The following is an 18,648-nucleotide window of genomic DNA, read 5'->3' on the forward strand; positions in this document are numbered from 1 at the left end:
GGTCATAAATGCTGGTTAATACATTAACGTTATTTGATGAACAGATTTAAACACAAACGTGCGTGCATCACAGGCGAAAACAATGCTCACTGGATCGACATGAACTAAGTCAAGTTACCTTTATTTATATAGTGCTTTTAACAATAAAGATTGTGTCAAAGCACTTTACAGTATCAAATTGGAGGATAGAGTGTCAGTAATGTATTATAATAAGATTAAACATTCAATTTTCAGTTAAAGGCATTTCATTATTGAATTCAGAGATGTCATTGTCTAGCTCAGTTTAGTTTAATTATATCTGTGTAATAATCAAATTGATGATAATCGCTAATCAAGGCAAATTGCAGAATTAAATAATATTTTTTTGAATAAAGTTAAATAGGCACAAGTTAATTTACATTTGACCACAGTTAAAATATTTACTTCTAAGATTCCTCAGTCAGAATATATTAACTTTAAAGGGACACTCCACCCATTTGCATTAAGCTTTGCATTGTTAGAAACCCAGTCATACTATTGAATGGTCATGCAACATTTTTTCATTTTCCCCCGAGACGAGAGAAATCTGTATTTACCTCTTTACACTTCCTCCTACAATGATGCAAAAATCGTCATTTTGCGTCATTGTAGGAGGAAGTGTAAGAGGGGGGGATTTCTGTTAAGACTACAAGCACTAGATCCACCCTTTCAAACCCGCCCATAGGGGGTTGGACCTAATGCGCTAACAGACCTATCACAGATCAGTGCTAATGCGTTTGATTTCAACGGCAGAAACCTGCAGAAAACAGGGACGAAGAAAGCTGAGTAGTTGGGGTTACCATACTCTTTTTCCTGGACATGTCCGGCCGTCGAGATCGACAAAAATGTCCGGGATTCAGCTTTTGCTTTCTGCGGTCGCCATTCATTTTTAACATGCTCACCTTTTGTTTCAATCTAACTGAATTCACCCCGATTGGTGAATCTGAATGTAATGTTTACATGAATGCTAAACAAGTGATCGGTTGATTTGCGTTTTAACATTGCTAAGAAAATACCCGCACCTCCGTGAGAGATAGCCCATGAGACCGGTGCATCTCACAGGCGCGCTCATCAGTACAGTAATACAGGGAGCAGGACGAGGCTAGCGCCGCGGGAGAAAGACGCGAGGCCGGTGGCGTGATCGGTTGAAAGACGCGAGGCCGGTGGCGTGATCGGTTGAAAGACGCGAGGCCGGTGGCGTGATCGGTTGAAAGACGCGAGGCCGGTGGCGTGATCGGTTGATGTGTGTTTTACCATTGCTAAGAAAATACCTGCTGCTCCGTGCGAGATACGAGAACAGTGCCTCTAGGGTGACCACCCGTCCCGCGTAGCGCGTGCGCGCACAGCGTTTGAAGCCCAATTCACGCGTCACGCAACTTTAGACCGTGTCACGCATAATCTATGCTTGCTCAAAAAAAAGTTGGTCGCTTTATATCCTCGAGCCCCAAGCAGACAAACGAGCATTACTTGACATTTCAGCATGCTATTGTTGCCACACAAACCCCTCAGTTGAACTGTCTGCTGACTAGGTTGTTGTCAACTTTTTCGCTATTGTCATGACAGCGCACGCAGTCTGGGAAGGAAGGAACTTTTAGATGCGCGCTTTCCAATTCGAAAAATTCGAGAAAGAGACTGAGTCTGAGAGGCAACGCCATCATCAATTAAAAAGAGAAGGTGTGGGTACAAGAAAGAATGGGGAAATTAATATTTGTGGCTGAAAGGTGTTGAGGGGGATACCGAGAGGGCTTTTTGTTACCTTTGCAAAACGTCCTTCTCAATAGGACATGGGGCCCTATCTTGCACCCAGCGCAATTGACTTTGTACACCGACGCATGTATCATTCCTATTTTGCACCCGCGCAAAGCGCGTTTTTTCCTCCACAGAAGCACGTCGCTAAACTAGGGAATGAACTTGCGCTCCCTGGGCGGTTCAGCGCAAAAAAGGAGGCGTGTTCCAGCGCAAACGTTCCTTCATGCTATTTTGCAGGTTTAGAAAACAGTTGCGCCACTAACCAGGAAAAAATGGTTTAAAGTCAGTGGCGCGTTGCGCATGTTATTCATATGCTATTTTAAGGGCGCATGCTTGGCCATAATCAATGTAGCGTGTGCACAACGCGCATACACTTTGATTCTCTCATCTACACAGAAGCAGCAGTTTTCATTTTTGCAAATCATACATTATTACGATAGATAGATAGATAGATAGATAGATAGATAGATAATTTATTATAAAAGCATACATCTAGCTTACACATTTACCCAAATTATCATACGCCTTTTTAACCGAAGTTAATTTGGGTGGGTTTCTCCATCCCCAACGTCCCTGACGAGAGCGTTGCTCTCCTCGGCTGTGAACCGCTCCTCGCGTGCGTCTGGCAAACCCGCCGTTATAATAGGAATCCGCTTTAGAACAAGCGCGCCTGCTCTTAAAGGGAATGTTATTTCACGTTACGCCCAAACCACACCTATGAATAATGAAGCTCTTCAGACCAACCCATTTTAGATTTGCGCCTGGCGCAAGAGTCATTTATCCCGCCGGGAAGATAGCAACAGCGCCAAGACCCGCCCACAAAGTTACTTGCTCTTTGCGCGTTGACACTTGCGTTTCAGATCGTTAAAATAGGGCCCATGGAGGGGAATACGATGTCAATCGTTTTTTTTTTAAATACTTTTTTTTTTAACTGTTCCTGTGGTGTTGAGCAACTACAATTCCTGTTAATCCTATAATTTTATATTATAATTTATTTAAAGTAAATAAATTGTAATGAAAAATAAATAAAATTAAATAGTCTGTCAATTCATTGAATGTTCAAAATATTATGAGTCTTTATTTAGAAAAAAAATACACATTGGTGGTTGGCCTATTCATGAGCATACATCAGCAATTACACGTTTAGGAGAATAGGGCATTATTAATACCATGTAAGGTGGTATGTGCTAGAAATGGGTAAACCACTATCAGTGAGTCTGCCAGTGGGGCACCGCCGCGCCAGACAGTGTCCCACATTGTCCCTCAGAAACATACCCCTTGTCCCCCCTTGGGCTTATTAGCAGGTGGTCACCCTAAGTGCCTCACAGGTGTCGGTCGTCAGTAATCACGCCACCGGCCTCGCGCCGTTCTCCCGCGCCCCTCAGCCTCGTCCTGCTCGCCACAGTAAACATGATGAATGGCAACTGTAGAACGCAAAAGCCGAATCCCGGACATTTTGGGCAAACTCGTCACGGATACTCACTCGTAGCCTAGCCTTGCCTTGTTGTTTTCAACTGCGCTGTCTTACCGGTAGGCGTGGCTTGGGAGTGGCCTTGTAGGGCAGCGAAGCAAGTGCATTCTGGGAGTTGTTGTCTTTCATCCACAAGAGCCAAAAATACATTTTCTGGCTTTTCTCAGTCTAGAAAGCTCCAAATTCAAAAATAATTTCACATTTCTTCTACATAAATGACCCACTTTCAATACACATTCATGTCTCCACGGGTGGAATGACCCTTTAAGAATTACATTGAAAAAAAGAGACAACACACTCATAACAACAATACTAGGCCATCTTGGTTAATGTTTCAGAAAAGTTAAAATGAGAAGTTACAGAGGAGTTACAGTTAGTTATAGGGGAATTCAAGAAGAGGTGACCCATTGATGCTGAGTAGGCCTAGCATACAGATACATGCTGCTAAATGTACATGTCCCCCTGGAGCTTGTTCGTTAAGTCTGTTTTCAGAATTAAAAAAAAATGAGTGATGTGAGGGATATTGATAGCCAAACAATCTTTTGGGTGCCCGCAGCCCGCTCGCAGTGTGAAGCGCGTGTCCTCGCTATTCTCCGACATGCCCGCTCGCAATGTGTTTTTAACGCGTGTCCGCGCTTTTCTCCGACATGACCGCTCGCGATGTGTCACCGCTCGCGGTGTGTCCGCGCTATTCTCCGACATGCCCGCTCGCGGTGTTCTTTATCAACCAAAGCCGGTCGCGAGGGCGCCGCACTCGCCATCTTTCCATTCACTTCACTTTTGCTATTTAACCAGAGCGAATGAGACGAGTGCGGTCATGTGTGTTGTTTGTCAACGCGCCTTTGAAGAGAAATTAAAGTGACAGCTCAGCTAGTATGGGAGTATCGATACTTCAGGACATTAGTATTGGTATCGTTCAGATATTTCAGTATCGATATTTATCGAAATATCGATATTTTTGACAACACTAGTCTGTACGGATTGGCCAGTCTCTAATGGTGTGTATTTTGTCCTCCAGAGTGCCTATGCCTTCCCTCCCCAACTTGTGTCCAAGGAACTCAACCTCCCGCCTCATAAAGTGGCATTTATCTGGATGCAGTTTCAGGCCTGCTGCTGCCACTATTCCCAGAACCCATCGGAGGGAATCAAGTGCTACCTCAAACGAATCGCCATGGACTAAAACAGTGTTTCTCAACCTTTTTGGAGTATTGGACCCCCATAATATCTGAAACCAGCCTCATGGACCCCCTACCCCAGTTCTCATCCGCCATCCACTGTTTTCTTTCCAACCACAATGATTTTCACAGTTAAACGCTATGAATGCAATATCAGTGAATGCAAGTTAATTAATTACATTTTTTTTAATGACTGGCAACTAGAATTGCATCTGGCCATTTAATTTGATTGCATTGAAATGGCACAACACATTACACAATCAATCACAACAACATTGTCAATTTCAGAACAATATTCTACTGCATTCTGTAAAACATTACATGTCCATTAATGTCCAATTTGAGATTAATATTTTAACAACGTCCATTTGAATGTTACTTTCTTTTGTAAAATTTACACTTTTTTAATACTAAAATTTCATTTTACTGCATTAAAATTACACAACACATGCTTCATCTACAACCAATTCTTTGGAACAACATTCCCTTTCAACACATGGAACAGTTTCAACACTGCCATCTATCTAATTTGGCTTTAACTTTTTAACACGTCCATCTGAATGTTATTTTGCTTGAATCTTTTGTTTAATGTGAAATTTGCACCTGTTTATCACAAATAAGCTTTTGCATCCTGGGGTGAAGTGTAGCAACAGCAGCAATAAGGTTCCTCTCCAAGCTGAGTCTGTTTCTCTGTTTTGTTTTTATGTGTGCCATGGCTGAAAATGTGACCTCACACAGATAGGTTGATCCAAAAGGCAGCAGTTCATACAGAGCATGTTTCCCAACATCAGGGTACTCCTTTTCAACATTGCACCAAAACTGTGTCAGTGATGTTTCTGAAAACATTATTTTCAAACCCCTATCTGAGGACAAATCAATAAGTCTTTCCTGGAGAGTAACAGGAGCGGTCTGGGTGCAGGTAGCCACAAAAGGGTTCCTTATCCAGTCAAGTGCAGAATTATGAACCTCAATGTCAGGAAAATATGATCTGAACTCAGAGGAAATTTTGTCCAAGTGTGCCTGTACTGTCTGCAGAATGCTCACTTTTTCAGCTCTAGCATTAACAAGGAATTATGCAGTGAACTGTCTTAATGCCAGGGTTTACCTGTTTTTGCGCGTGCGAGGAATCCACGGGTGCGCCCCGTCATTGACGCTGCACCGTCCGTGCAGATATGCGAGCAGCGCTGCCAGTTCAACGAGTGCTCCATGAAGAAAGAGTCCACAACATTAAAAACATCCTCGCCAGTAGTTCTGGCCAGCATTGGCTTGCAGAAAAGAATATGTTCGGTGATATTATCTGTGTCCTTGAAGCGAACAAACGCTACCAGTTGTGATTTGCCACGAACGTCAGTTGACTCATCTAATTGTAAAGCAAAATAGTCAGACCGCTTTAATTTTTCCACCACTTGCGCAAGGATATCCGCAGACATATCATCAATCCGACGGCATACAGTGTCATTAGATAAAGGCACCGTTTTAATTGCATCTGCTGCCTTCTTGTCTAACATTGTTTCTGCTAGGATGGCAGCTGCTGGCACAATTAATTCCTCAGCAACTGAGTATGGTTTTTTCGATGTGGCTACAAGCAAAGATACCTCATATGAAGCAAGCAGGGAAGAACTGTTCATCTGTGTTGCCTCTTTTAGTGTGTCTTGACCTTTCCGAAATTCGGAAAGTTTTCTGTAGAAAAAGTCTGCAGATTTACCTACATATGAAGCATGTCTCGTTGTCAGATGTCGCTGTAAATGGGATGGTTTCATTGCGTGGTTAGACAGGACCTCACCACACAGAAAACATAATGGCTGTGGAGGCTCAGTCGTTGTCATGGTAAACCCAAACATTTTGTAACTGTCTTGATATTGACGTGCTTTTGTTCTGTCCTTTTTAATTCGCTTTTCTGGTGGGCTGGAATTTTCCTGTCTTGTGTCAGACCCGCTGGTAGATGGCCCATCATTTTTTTTTAAGCCACCTGTCCATGATTGCTGCTCTCCCCTATGTGACAGTTCTCTGACTGAAATCAACGCGCTGTAAACATACTGGATTGAGTAAAATGGCGGAAAATCGCGGCAAAAATAAATGAGGTCATTTAAAACAATTTGTAATTTCAACCTTAATTCTGGTTTTAGTAATACTAAACAATAAAGCTAAAAAATAAATTTAGGATATTTAAAATATATATATTTTTAAATGGTTTTACGGACCCCCTGCTATTATGCCACGGACCACTTGGGGTCCACGTACCCCCGGTTGAGAAACACTGGACTAAGAGATCATCCAGGTATACAAGACATTCATGGCGAGGCACTCCTGCCATGAGCCATTAGAACGTGGCAGAAGCGTTGCAGAGTCCGAACGGAAGGACCTTGAACTGCCAGAGGCCTCTATTTGTGCGGAACGCGGTTTTTGGAGCAGACTCAAGGGACAATGGCACTTGCCAGTAGCCGCTCCTCAAGTCAAGGGTGGAGAACCATGATGAACCAGCTACCAAGTCGAGGGACTCGTCCACTCTAGGCAGGGGGTATGAATCCTTTTTCGTGACTTTGTTGAGCTGCCTATAGTAGGGCCCTATAATTTCCGCGATCACGGAATCGCGGACGGAATCGCGGAATTGGCAAATTAACGCGGAATCTAGTGTCAACGCGGAATTTTACATATTTGGAATAAAATTCTGTTTTTGTGTGGGAGAAAAACGTATGTCTGAGGAAAATCGCACATTACTGAAAGAACGAGCAGAGAGAGAGGCCCGGTCGCGCGCGCATCTTCAAACTGTCTTGCCCTCTCTCACTCCCTCGCGCTTATTAATCTGAATCAATTGAGAATTGACACAATGGTAAAAGATCGGAAGAACGAGGTTTCACGTGGAGCATTCGGATATTTTTTTTCCTGAATTAGGCTACCGCTGGGTGTGAATTGTGCAAAAAAAAAACTTTTTTACCTTTCCTTCTTCTCTGAAAAGCGTTCCGCCCATTCAGCTGATATAAAAAACACTTTCAATAAACTAAACAAAACCTATCCAATGATGAAATGTTTTCTTTGTTGACAAATCTTGTGCAATGTCCTAAAACTGCCGGGATAATCACACAACGCGTACAAGTCTGCTAATGATACGTCCGATTCGCAAACTAATGACTCCTTTGAACCGATTCACTTTAATGAATGGTTAAAACAACTGATCTGTCCAACACTGAATCGGTTCGGTGTATAACAAAATCGGTAGCCTAACACTTTACAATAAGGTTCCATTTATTAAACTCTAGTTAACTAGATCAGTTAACATTAACTATTAATAAACTGCACTTCTACAGCATTTATTAATCTTTATTAATGTTAATTTCACCATTTAGTAGCCTACATTATTTAAATGAAAAGTTGTATTTGTTAACATTAGTTAGCTTAAGCTAACTCATTTCATTTGAGGACACAGATTACCTCAATTAAATTAAGTTAGTTAGCTAGTTAGTTATGAGTACCCTGAACTTATTTTAATCGAGTCCACTAAAACAAGGCTATTTCTTAATACACAATTAAACTTTACACTGCATTCAAATATCTAATAGGCCTATAGCTGAAACTTCACTATATTGAGTAAAAACTTTCACTACACTGTGGCTGCACTTAGTGCTTTAAAGGGCTACTTAGATTGAGTATAAGTTACTGTTGCACTTTCATATTTAAAAACTGAAATGCCTTTTATTTAACAAAATTGTTTCTGGGAAATTAAGTTTTAAAGAGATTTTTAAAATATTATTCATATATAGTTTTTTATATCCCTAGATTTATTTGTTGCACTGTTTCCTATACAGTTATATTACAAAACTAAAATACCCTTTTCAGTTTAGTGTTAGATTTGTGGCTGTGGATAAATAATATATTACTGTCAAAAGTATGTCAGATAGGCTAATACAAATACCCTAGTTTATCTGTTTGTCTTAATGTGAGAAGAGGTTATGTCTATGGCATAAAATAGGCTAATTCTATCATGGCTGCAGTAACGTTACATTAAACTGTTTTTTTACTGTGGTAAACCATGGTTAGTCTCGTAATGTGCTCATAGTTCTGACATATATTTGCCTACATTTGTTTTGTAGAGAGAATGTGTGTGTGTGTGTGTGTGTGTGTGTGCGCGCGCATGTGTGTGCGTGTGTGTGTGTGTGTGTGTGAGAGAGAGAGAGAGAGAGAGAGAGAGAGAGAGAGAGAGAGAGAGTGTGTGTGTGTGTGTGAGAGAGAGAGAGAGAGAGAGAGAGAGATGATCAAATAATCCCTTCTAGGATTGTAATATTATGAGTTAGAACGATTGTATGAACTTTTTGTGTGTTTTACCATAAACAGTAGCATAGCAGTAACTTAGCGTTTACAAATAACAGTGTATATAAAAGAATGAGACATCTACAAAAAAACCAAAAACATACCTTTCTGAAACGTCCTGTAACAGCCGTTCGTGCACAAGCTCTGCTCGATTCCTCTCCAATAATATTCTCTAAATCTGATTCGGGCTGAAATTGATAAGGCAAAATTGACCTGTGTTTACAATACACCGGAGCACATGCATCTGCTGTTATGGTAACGGCGTGACGATTCCGGACAGCGTGAACTAGGCGCTTAGCGAATCACAACACACTGGGCCAAGCTGACCAATCAGAGCCCGTCGTGTATTTCTGAGGGAGAGGCTTCTTATAGACAAGTTTCCTGAGTGAAATAGGCGGGCCGCCATTAGCCTTTCACTCTGCCAACGACTTCCGGTTGTGTCTGCCAATTACTTCCGGTTAGCGAGTTAGCGTCTTTTACTGTCTTTGATTAGCGTGCAGAAAAAGTAAACTATGGATGGTGTTACACGCCGACACGGCTCCGGGACATATTGTGCTGTTCGCGGTTGCAACAACTCGTGGCGATTGCTGAATGTTTGGTCGGAAGGAGAATGTTTCGACCATCAACCATCTACAAGGCGCCAATGTGGATGTGCTCCCCCGTATGCGTTGTATGAGAAACCAAAAACAGATGTTGAAACTCGGAAGTGGCTAGCGGCTTTGAAGTTGAAGAATCCGCCCAAAAGACTTTTTGTTTGTTCTTATCACTTCATTGATAAAAAGCCCACTGAGGAAAACCCTTTCCCGGAACTTTGGTTGGGATACGAGCGACCTCCCCAGCAAAAGAGACGTAAACTCGACAGAAACACAAGTGACACGCAATCGGATGGTAAGTGTATCTTGATATTTTTCTGGTTAGCTAAAGTTTGCAGCATAAGTTCGACTGTTGATATATGTGTCTCTGTCCTGTGTTAGTAGGTTATATACATTTATAGTTTATGCTGTTTGTCTTTTAGAAGTGTGCATCGAGCCGAAGTTTAAAGATGCTGCAACACAATGGGAGGACCTAACAAAAACTGACCACAGCTACGCGGCAAAGTTGGACCAAGTGAACAAATCGACGCAGACTGGGGGTCAGACTGTGGCTGATGATATGCTCCTGGATGATGATACCTCGCTGCTAACACAGGACTGCGTCTGGTATATTTTTTTACTTTGGTGAAAACGATGTTGCCATTTAGTAAACCATCATGTAGTATTCCTGTTGTTGACCAAATACTGATGACCCTCATGAAACTGAAACTGAACCTTGTGTTAGGGGATGTGGCAAAGCGCTTTAAAGTGTCTAAAGGTGAAGTAAGTAAGGTGATTGCTCACTGGATTGATACATTGGGTGAGCAGCTTGAGCCCATGGTTGCCTGGCTGCCAAGAAGTGTTATTCGTGCTAACATGCCACCATCCTTTAAAAAGAACCACCCCCAGACCACTTGCATCATCGATTGTGCTGAAACGGCTATTCAGAGAGCTACAAACCTTAACTGTAGGAGTGCCACTTTCAGTCATTACAAGGGAACCAATACTGCCAAATATCTTGTTGCTGTGTCACCTCATGGGCTGATAATGTTTATATCAGAGGCCTATGCTGGTAAAAGCAGTGATAAGTTCATCACTATAAACAGTGGGTTTCTGGAGGCCCTAAGGCCTGGTGATGAGGTAATGGCTGACAGGGGTTTCACGATTCGAGATGTACTACATGAAAGGAAGGTGAAATTGAATATTCCTGCCTTTACCCACAAGCGTGGTCAATTGACCAATGAGGAGGTAACGCGCACTAGACGAGTGGCCAATGTCCGTATACATGTAGAGAGGGCAATCCGAAGACTTAAAGTCTTCAAAATTCTGTCCCAAACTGTCCCCATCTCCATGACCCCGAGGTTGGACAAGATTCTTACCATATGTGCTGCTTTAGCAAACATGAGGTCCAGACTCATCCGACTGCCACATGAGGTGTAAGTCCCTATGAAAAGTAAAACCTGGGTCACCTGCAGTTTTTTTTTTTTTTTTTTTGTTTTTTTTTAATTGTACATATTCCTTTTATTTTATTTTATATATGTATATATATAAATAATTTCAGCTAGAAAAACCTGTGTAAATGTATTGTTATTGTTCCCTTTCTGGTGTTGTGATTATTAAGACAAAACAGAGTTTTAACTAAGAAAAACTTGTGTGAGTGCTATTCTTTTTCTTGTATTGTAAATATTGACACATGACAATAAACAATTTGATTTTTGAGAAGAAATGAATTCATTTTTATTGATCCTATTCCATAACAAAGGGACAATTTCATTAACTCCTTAATGGCTGAATTTTTTTATAATTAAATAAAAACAAAGTAAATACAGGAAAAAATCTCTAAATATTACAAAAAGAAAAAGACTGGAATAAAATAAAATATTAAATAAATAAAATTAATAAATAAAGATAAATGATAAGTGACTGATATTAAAAATAAATAAAAGTAAAAGAAAATAAATAAAATAAATCAGTTTGATAAAAATAAATAAAAGCTAGACAGGATTTGACACAAATTTGTGACAACAGGGGACAAGGGGTTAAAAAAGGAATGACTAATAACCCCAGTACACATAAGCAGGTCATGCTGATTTGACAACATCCATGTATCTGGAGCACAACTCCAGCCTTCCATCATCGAAGTCATCGACAACTTTTGGCAACATGTGGGTGAAATAGAAGGAGTGTAGCCTTGAGATATGTCCCTCAACAAAGGTTTGGTCTTAGAGCACGTTGAGCTGCAGACATTCAGTGTTACTCCAAATCACCAACAAGGCTTGCCGTAGCCCTGTGCAGTGCATGCCCAGTTGCACCTGCATGTAATATCCCTTTGGCCCATTGAAGGACAGATGGAAGTCCCCTGTGGGCATGCGTTTGATCTCACTGCTTTTAGCAGCAAGTGCTTCAGTAAGGGACTGGTTTTTGACTAAGACAGGGCACTTGATCTCCAGTAGTGTGTCTTTGTTCATGACACCATCCGGACTCGCAGCAAGCCATGGCTCACTCGGGCAAACCACCAAACCTTTCACATCAATGTCATGACCTTGGTCTTGCAGGTATTGCCTGGCGTGCTCTTCACCCTCTGCTCCTTGCCGGGTTGCCGCGTTACCGTGAAAGGTAGGATGGAGGTGTTCAGACAAGAATTTGTCTGGTGCTGTGGTAGCCCGAACTGGCACATTCTTGGCTGTGCTTGCTGTTATCCGTACCCGTCACATGTCATGCCACAGTTGTTCCCTGCTCTGTTCTTTTGTGTGCTGCTCAATGTACATAAATTGGGTTGTGGTCATGTCAATGTATGTGGTGTAGAATGCCCTACATTTCTCACATTCAAGTTGTGTGTTGTGATCACCATGATGTAGGGACAGTGGAGCTTTTGATGTCTCGGCAGACTGAGCAGGGAGGCTGGTGTTAAAAGTGAGCTGCATTAGTCCACTGCCAGGTGCAGTAAAAAGTGCCGCTATTGGTGTGGAGAGACAGTAATTTTGCCATTCTTCCAGTGTCTCATGGACTTTTACCTTGCGACTAGGTGTAGAGACTATGCTGGAGGAGGATGCCTGTGATGCTGGTTGGTATAGATTACTTCTGCTGTGTCTTCGGAAAGACACATCTCTGATTTTTTGCTGCCCAGTATTGCTTTTTGTCCCGGCATTCCAGCAATTCTGCACATCAGTGCAGGCAAGCCCTGTCTTCCCTTGCCTCACAGCATTTTCTACCTGCAGACAGATAGAAACAAAATCACACACTTTTTAAATAATGGTTTGAGCATCACAGCACAATTGACTTCTTTTAGAGAAAACATTTTGTAAATCAAAATAAAAAGGGTATGATGAAGGTAGAGCGTTTTTGTTACTTTTCAAAACAATGAGCTGGGCCTGCAGCCATCAACATCATTGTTTAACCCCTTAATGCCTGAATTTATTTAGACTTATATAAAACAAATCTGGAAAAATATGAAAAGAATAATAAAAGAATAAAATAAAATATAATTAAATATTAAATAAATAACATTTAATAAAGTGATAAATGATACGATATGGTTACACGTTTGCACAATAAACTTAGACACAATCTCTCTCTCACATGCATACGCACACACACACATATATACACACACACACACACACACACACACATACTCACGCACACACACTTGGATATGTGGTTTGCGGGGACTCTCCATAGGCGTAATGGTTTTTCTAATGTACAAACTGTATAATCTATCCCCCAAAACTAACCCTACCTCTAAACCTACCAAACTTTTGGGCTTTTTTGAATTTCAAAAAACACCATTTAGTATGTTTTTTAGCCGTTTGGTTTATGAGAACACAGATGTCCTCATAAACCATGTTTACGTTGTAATACCCACGTCATTATACACAGTTGTGTCCTCATAAACCACACACACACACACACACACACACATACAAGGGTTAAAGCACTGTCAAACACCCCCGCATTCTGCGCTCACTGTAAACACCTTGCTGTTGTCTTAAAAGTAACTCTAAAAGTAAAAGTAACTCGCAATGTATGCAAAGTGTCTCTCTTCCTATCAGCGCCGATCAACGAGCATTTAAAATGCTAGGCAGGCAGGCTAGAGGGGATTACTTTTTATTTGTATTACTCTTCGTGTTCTGTTATAGATTAACACACGGATACATACAAACATCTTAATACAAGCATAAGATGGGCTAACGTACCTTCCAAAGCACGGCGGCTGCATGGCTACAGGAACGTCCGGGTCCGGCGATACAGGTACAGCCTGCAGTCTCCACATCTCCCGTCTTGGTAACCAAAACCCAGGCGTTATGCGCTGAATTGTTAACGGACTGGCTTGGTTGAACATCGGCCTTTAGGTAAATTAAACTACCCATATCGTGTAAAAGTACACAGCCCACTTTGTCGGAATGGAGGTACTGAAACGCCTCAGAGCTTTTCAGGTTATTAATTGCGTTCCCATCCACCGCCATGGAATCAATAAAATAAGAAAAGATCTTGGATGTTGTGATGCTGGGCCATATCGACATGTTGTCCGCCCATGATGTTACCTTACTTCGATGCGGAACGGTCAAAACACCATTTTTAATAAGATTTTCGGTCGAATGTTGCCATTCCAAAGCCATTTTTACACCACTACTCAGCCTGCGCCGGAAGTTCTTGGCAGAAACAGGAAGTAAACCGGAAGTGCCCGGGAAACTTGTCTATAAAAACTCAAGTAAAGTACAGATTTTCCCAACATACTTTAACAAAGTATTATTTTTTTGCAGGGTTGGGAAGGTTACTTTTAAAATGTATTTCACAACAGATTACAAAATGCATGCTTTAAAAAGTACTTTGTAATGTATTTTGTTACATTACACAAGTTTTGTAACTTAATTTAAATACTTTGGAATACTATTAAGGTAAGTTACAGAGGGACCACCAAACATGGGACTTTGGTTTCCTCTGCATATTATTTTAAGCAACATCAGGGTTCCACAATATTTCTTACAGAAAACAATGCAGACAATCTGGTGCCCAAGAAGGAAACACAATGGTTTAAGAGCTGGGGGTGTAAACTTTTGGAATTGGATGAACAAGGTAAATTGTACTTATTTTGTCTTCTGAGAAAAGTGTAGTTATTAGCTTCTTAAATGAGTAGTTGATTTTCAAAAATAAATTAGTTCATGATTTACACACCCTCAAGCCATCCTAGGTGTATATGACTTTCTTCTTTCAGATAAATACAATCAGAGTTATATTAAAAAAAAATATCCTGGCTCTTCCATGTTTTATAATGGCAGTGGATTGCAACCAACAGATTGAAGTTCAAAAACGTGCATCCATCCATCGTAAACGAACTCCAAGCGGCTCCACGGGGTTAATAAAGGCCGTCTGAACAAAGCAACGAGTTTGTGTAAGAAAAATATTCATATTTAAAAATGTAATAAGTAAAATAACTAGCTTCCGGCCAAATGAACATACAGATCCAATATCAGTGTAAAGCGCAACTTATGCGAGTAATGCGTCATACTGCTGATATTTACGTTACGCCATGACGCACTACGATACTTTTTACACTACGCTACTTTTTTTGTAACATTACTAGGGATACAGTTAGTCCACAGTTCAATACATAACTCGTTTTTTTTAACCGCGGTTTTCGGGTCGTATGGCTTGGCACATTGGAGTGTTTTTTGTTATTCTATGCTTAAACGACGGGAACTGCAATAGGTTAAGTAGAAAAAAATACTTTTTATTGCAATACTCTTTCTTTACTTAAAAGAAAAATAAACCCTTGCGCACTGCAAGAGTCTGGAGCCTTATAAACTCCCAGGAGAGTTCATTTAAAACTGGAGGTTTTGCTGTGTGAAACTGGATTTGTTTTGGTTGAATGTAAAAATATTAATTTTAGGATAATTGAACTTAATTAACTTAATTGTTTTGGACAAAATTTACATTTTACATTTACATTTACATTTAGTCATTTAGCAGACGCTTTTATCCAAAGCGACTTACAAAGTAGGACTAGATTAAGCGAGTCATCATGAAGAGGCAAAAAACAAAAAGCAGCGCAAGAAGTGCTCAAGATACAACGTTCAGGCATTATTCAGAGTAGCATAAGCCCGATAAGTGAGGTTTAGAGGGAAAGGGGAGGTGTTTTTTTTTTTTTTTTTTTTTGAAAATTAAGACTGTTAACCTCATTCAACTAAACGGCATTGGATTAACCTTATGTAATTAACTTAAGTTAAGGACAGAATTTTTCAAACTGTGCTGGACAACATTAGAAATGTGCAAGGTAAAGTTAAAAAAAGGAAAATGGAGAAAGGAATGGCCATTGACATTCAGGTTGGAGACAGGGTCCTGCGGCAGAATATCAGAAGCAAGCAGAGAAAGGGGGGCAAGCTGGACCCAGATTATTTGGGTCCATACACCGTTATAAAAGTGGAGGGCAAATCCATTGATGTGGTGGATGATGAAGGGAAACAAATTCCCCAAATCAATATTGACCATTTAATTCATTTTCAATTCACCTTTACCTGGCCTTGACCCCCAGCCTACCTCCAGTCCTGCCATCCAGTCTCCACCTTTACCTAGCCTTGACCCCCAGCCTACCTCCAGTCCTGCCATCCAGTCTCCACCTTTACCTGGCCTTGACCCCCAGCCTACCTCCAGTCCTGCCATCCAGTCTCCACCTTTACATGGCCTTGACCCCCAGCCTACCTCCAGTCCTGCCATCCAGTCTCCACCTTTACCTGGCCTTGACCCCCAGCCTACCTCCAGTCCTGCCACCCAGTCTCCACCTTTACATGGCCTTGACCCCCAGCCTACCTCCAGTCCTGCCATCCAGTCTCCACCTTTACCTGGCCTTGACCCCCAGCCTACCTCCAGTCCTGCCATCCAGTCTCCACCTTTACCTGGCCTTGACCCCCAGCCTACCCCCAGTCCTGCCATCCAGTCTCCACCTTTACCTGGCCTTGACCCCCAGCCTACCTCCAGTCCTGCCATCCAGTCTCCACCTTTACCTGGCCTTGACCCCCAGCCTACCTTCAGTCCTGCCATCCAGTCTCCACCTTTACCTGGCCTTGACCCCCAGCCTACCTCCAGTCCTGCCATCCAGTCTCCACCTTTACCTGGCCTTGACCCCCAGCCTACCTCCAGTCCTGCCATCCAGTCTCCACCTTTACCTGGCCTTGACCCCCAGCCTACCCCCAGTCCTGCCATCCAGTCTCCACCTTTACCTGGCCTTGACCCCCAGCCTACCTCCAGTCCTGCCATCCAGTCTCCACCTTTACCTGGCCTTGACCCCCAGCCTACCTTCAGTCCTGCCATCCAGTCTCCACCTTTACCTGGCCTTGACCCCCAGCCTACCTCCAGTCCTGCCATCCAGTCTCCACCTTTACCTGGCCTTGACCCCCAGCCTACCTCCAGTCCTGCCACCCAGTCTCCACCTTTACCTGGCCTTGACCCCCAGCCTACCTCCAGTCCTGCCATCCAGTCTTCACCTTTACCTGGCCTTGACCCCCAGCCTACCTTCAGTCCTGCCATCCAGTCTTCACCTTTACCTGGCCTTGACCCCCAGCCTACCTCCAGTCCTGCCACCCAGTCTCCACCTTTACCTGGCCTTGACCCCCAGCCTACCTCCAGTCCTGCCACCCAGTCTCCACCTTTACCTGGCCTTGCACCTCATCCTACCTTCAGTCCTGCCACCCAGTCTCCACCTTTACCTGGCCTTGACCCCCAGCCTACCTCCAGTCCTGTCACCCAGTTGGTCGTACAGCATTCCCCCCATATACCTTGTTCTTCAGGTATATGTTGTATGTGTTTTCCTTCATAATTTATATCTCCTACATGTAAATAACATTTGTTCAAGATTTTCTTCTCTATCTCTCTGTAGTGTTGCAAGACATATGGGCAAGGAAAATGGGTGGGAAACTTGTACATTTTCTTTACTTTGCAGTAAAGTTGGCCCATACTAGGTCTTTACCTGGGATTTGGAACGCCTCAAACCTGGGGCGAAACTTGAAAGTGAGGTTTGTGCTGCATCAACATGATTGATACAATTTCCTGTAGTTCACTGTAATTTTGCTTTTAGAATAGACCATATACTGTAGTCATACAGTTACCGTATTTTCCGGACTATAAGTCGCACTTTTTTTCATAGTTTGGCTGGTCCTGCGACTTATAGTCAGGTGCGACTTATATATCAAAATTAATTCAGACTGAGATGAACCAAGAGAAAACATTACCGTCTACAGCCGCGAGGGGGCGCTCTAGTTGGCGGAGTTGTTCAGAAGCGACACGGATGATGAAGAAAATGATGAGGAATGAGATCGCGGGAGCTTGGTGAACTTGTTTACTGGTAACTTGCTTGTTGGACTCGCTGGCTTATGTTAATTTAGCTTATTCAGCCTCCCAGATATTTGTTCTTTATGCTATTGTGTAGCTGAATAACGTGTGCAGTGCGTGTGCGGTGCGTGTTGCGGTGCATATGCTGTGCAGGAGCAGCACGCGCTAAAGTGCTTTCACATAAGCTGCGTTTGCAGTGCGTAACTGACCCGCGGCTGTAACCCCAAACACATTGTATTTCAAATCCAGAAGTTATCAGCAAATTTTATTTTAAAAAAAAGAAAAAGTTTTTTGTCAGCATTGCGATTCTCTTAATACGTATACTCTTTAATAGACGTATTCACGTTTAAACACAATTTAAACAAACTATTATTCAATGCATTACTTCTATATAATTATATATTAAGTTGCTCAAGCAAGTGGTAAAATATTTAACCATGCACTTATATTAAAATCGCATACATTTTAAATTAAAACTTAAAATTGACAAAAACAGCAGACTCATACCCTTTCTTTTGCATAATTTAAATCTTTATACAATAAATCTTGCATGTCACAAATAACTTGTTTTTCCACCTGCGTATAATAATGCGTATTAATGCGTACCTGACCTGCCTTGTGAGGAATTATTCAGGCAGGGCATTTGTCCTGTATTCCTTTCAAGCCACAAATATGTGGAAGAGGAAGGCCAGTTTGATGAAAAGGGTAAAAAACAAAAAATCCTGATGCCATACAAGTAACTATCATGTTCTCAGATAATTTGGTAATCTGTTATTGGAATGCCACATTTATACCTGTATGCTGTAGATGGATCTAGAGGCATATGATGTGCTGGTGGGGTCAGTTAACGAGACTGACCACTGGACACTCCTTGTTTGTTCCTTTTTTTTCTCCATCCTTCTCTGTAAAGTACAAAGGCTTAAATGTGAGTCATTAATACATGACCCCATCTTGACAGATGATATATCCCAAAGAAAGAAGAATTTTGTATGTAAACTACTTTGGTGAAAGCCAAGGCAAACTGCTTCACTGC

The 18,648-nt window shown here is 41.9% G+C and overlaps 2 protein-coding genes across 2 annotated transcripts in view; both read right to left on the minus strand.

The window, feature by feature from the left end:
* Positions 1–8,909, minus strand: part of LOC307166031 (uncharacterized protein) — a gene marked incomplete at its 3' end in the record, with an annotated part of 187,735 nt that extends 178,826 nt beyond the window's left edge. The window contains exon 1 of the mRNA XM_079884146.1: positions 8,804–8,909. The remainder of the gene's footprint in view (positions 1–8,803) is intronic.
* Positions 1–18,648, minus strand: part of LOC307163140 (uncharacterized protein) — a 444,167-nt gene that overhangs the window by 371,509 nt on the left and 54,010 nt on the right. The window lies entirely within an intron of this gene.

Source organism: Squalius cephalus (assembly GCF_949319135.1).
Source record: "Squalius cephalus genome assembly, chromosome: 1".
Lineage (NCBI taxonomy): Eukaryota > Metazoa > Chordata > Actinopteri > Cypriniformes > Leuciscidae > Squalius > Squalius cephalus.